The sequence below is a fragment of the Bubalus bubalis genome, chromosome X (assembly GCF_019923935.1).
Source record: "Bubalus bubalis isolate 160015118507 breed Murrah chromosome X, NDDB_SH_1, whole genome shotgun sequence".
NCBI classification, from domain to species: Eukaryota; Metazoa; Chordata; class Mammalia; order Artiodactyla; family Bovidae; genus Bubalus; species Bubalus bubalis.
In genome coordinates this window covers 57,468,548-57,471,776 of record NC_059181.1, presented here as the reverse complement: position 1 = coordinate 57,471,776, position 3,229 = coordinate 57,468,548, and the positions used below count along the sequence as shown (strand labels likewise).

The window sequence follows — 3,229 nt, the reverse complement described above, 5'->3', positions numbered from 1 at the left end:
ACCCCATAAACTGCAGCATGCCAGGCTTCCCTGTCCATCACCAACTACCGCAGTTCACCCAAACCCATGTCCGTTGAGTCGATGATGCCATCCAACCATCTCATCCTCTGTCGTCCCCTTCTCCTGGCCTCAATCTTTCCCAGCATCAGGGTCTTTTCAAATGAGTCAGCTCTTCGCAACAATGCTTTACTTCAGGCCAACCTAACTTTTCATGCAGGTTAAATGCAGCAGCCTTCCTTCTCCTTCCTGCACACCACATCCCTTCTTAAAACGTTGCAGTGCTGTGGTAGATTACTTTCAAAGATTGCAACAAAAATCCTATCCATCCTGAGTGTCTTTTGCAATGTGATATTTTACCTCCTCCTATCAAGAGGTAGAGCTTATTTCTTACCCCTGAATCTTGTCTGGTTTCATAACTTGCTTTGACTAAAACAATGTGATAGAAATGATGCTGTTCCAGTTCAAGGTCTAGGCCTTAAAGGGCCTTGCAGTCTCCATTTTTGCTCTTTTGCAAACTCTGTGGAAGGGAAGAGAGGCACACAGCCAAAAGCCTCCAGCGAGGTCCCAGACACATGCATGAAGCCATCTAGGATCCTTCAGCCCTCGTGGAGCCATCCCAGCTGACATCACACAGAGAGGAGTCCGGCTGCCCCTGGTAATCCTTGCCCAAATTCTTAACCACCTGAATTGTCAGCAACTAAAAGGTACGTGGCTTAAGCCTCTAAATTTTGGAGTAGATTTTACATTTATAATTAAAACAAATACATGTAAAATATCATGTATGAAACGAGTTGCCAGTCCAGGTTCGATGCACGATACTGGATGCTTGGGGCTGGTGCACTGGGACGACCCAGAGGGATGGTATGGGGAGGGAGGAGGGAGGAGGTTTCAGGATGGGGAACACATGTATACCTGTGGCGGATTCATTTTGATATTTGGCAAAACTAATACAATTATGTAAAGTTTAAAAATAATATAAAATTTAAAAAAAAATAAAACAAATATTATTACGCTGCTTTCAGGATAAAGTTCTAAATCTTTGTGTGCTTGCTGTGCTTAGTCGCTCAGTCATGTCCGATTCTTTGCGACCCCATGGACTGTAGCCTGGCAGGCTCCTCTGTCCAGGGGAATTCTCCAGGCAAGAATACTGGAGTGGGTTGCCATGCCTGTGATGATCTGACCCCTGATTCTCTCTTTAACCTCATCTCTTGCTGATCATCCCCAGTCCAGCAAACTTTACCTTAGTCCCTAGGCTTCAGAGGGCTCCCCAGGTGGTGCTAGTGGTAAAGAACGCGCCTGCCAATGCAGGAGACATAAGAGACGCAGATTCTCTCCCTGGGTCAGGAAGATCCACTGGAGGAGGGCACGGCAACCCGCTCCAGTATTCTTGCCTGGAAAATCCCATGGACAGAGGAGTCTTATGGGCTACAGTCCACAGGATAGCAAAGAGTCGAACACAACTGAAGCAACTGAGCACGCACGTTAGGTTCCAAACCCTGTTTCACTGTGCTCCTGACTGGAGTAAGATAGCCCTGGAGTTGTCCAAATTGTATGACCTGGGTTATGTTACCCAAACTCTCTTGGTTTTATTTTTCTCATCTTTGAAATAGGAACAATAATCGCACTTACCTCACAAGGCACAGGACTGTTGTATGAATTCACCAAGATTATGTAGGATGAGCATTTAGGATAGCACCTAGCACATAGACAGTACACAATAAACATTAGTGATGATGATAACAACTACTACATTCTCTTGAAGTCTATTTATTTTCCCCTCTAGATCGTAGATTTCTTTTCCTTCTGGAGAAGGAAATGGCAACCCACTCCAGTATTCTGACCTGGAAAATCCCATGGACAGAGGAGCCTGGTAGGCTACAGTACATGGGGTCGCAAAGAGTCGGACACAACTGAGCGACTTCACTTCACTTTCACTAGATTGTAAGCTCTGTGAGAACAGAAGACACCATACTTTGTCCATTCTTGTATCCCCACTGTCAATAAATAATTGCTAAATACATGAATGTATCTGCAAGCTATATGTGTGTGTGTATGTGTATGTATATATATATATATATATATATATATATATATATATATATATAAATCTCCAGGCCAGAATACTAGAGTGGGTAGCCATTCCCTTCTCCAGGGGATCTTCTCAACCCAGGGATTGAACCCGGGTCTCCTGCATTGCAAGCAGATTCTTTACCAGCTGCTATCTGCAAAGCCCTACAGTGATCCCTCACTTTGCAATATGTAGGTGTATCAAATCAACACTTTGTAAAGCTTAAACTTACACAATATTATGTGGCAATTACATCTCCATAAAACTGTGAAAAAAGCAAAAGAAAAGAAAAAACAGAACTTCAGGCATTTGTTTGGTCCACTTGTATAAACGTGTGCTAAGGATGTCTCAGGATCCTGATCAGATAGAGTCATAGAGTTGAACCTGACTTTGTTTATGGGGTTTTTGCTTTGACTGTTTTCTCCCAACATAGATGCTATAGCTGGGATCTCAGTTAATTCTTCCTCTGAAAGGGCCACAGAAATCTCTTAATTTTGTTATTTGTAAGGGCTTTGTTTTTAACACGTTGAGTATCTGTTTGTAACAAATTTTATCATCGTGATAGAAGGAAAGAAATTTAGTGAGGTTTGGGGTTTGTTGTTTTGCAGAGGAAAGGCAATTTTCTACATACCATTTCCACTTTAAGCTTCTGCAAGGCTCTTCATTCTTGTTTCTGATGACAAGCATGGACAACTGCTGGTAGTCAAGGAGATAGGATCATTACTGCAGTGTGAGAGCTGAAAACATTCAGATGTGTCACATTATTAATTAATCTGCTGCATTATTTTTTCATCCTCTCAATACTAAGTCCCCTGATATCCTGGTTATTAACAAGTAACATAATTTATCCCTCAGAGGCCTTCACAGTGACATAATCGTGCTTTTAAAACCAGAACCTCAAAACAAGGCACAGGAAAATATATATTTTCTGACACCAGAGCCTACTTAGAAAGTTAAATAATCAGATATTTTTTGACAATTTAATGGTGACTTACAACTTATTACATAACATAAAAAAACCCTATGAAATGGAAATTACTGAATTCAGTTTTTTGTTTGCTTATTAGTATTTTCACAAAAAGGCTCTTAACTTTCCCCACACTCTAATTATTTTTCCCACTTCCTCTCCCTCCAATCTCTCTTGAATATATTCCAGTCAGG

At 41.6% G+C, this 3,229-nt stretch overlaps 1 long non-coding RNA gene across 1 annotated transcript; it reads left to right on the top strand.

Moving 5' to 3' along the window:
• Positions 1–455: 455 nt before the first annotated feature.
• LOC123332037 lies at positions 456–2,024 on the top strand. The gene is made up of 2 exons (XR_006548878.1): positions 456–704; positions 1,784–2,024. It is a non-coding gene; the product is annotated as an uncharacterized LOC123332037 (long non-coding RNA).
• Positions 2,025–3,229: the final 1,205 nt, after the last annotated feature.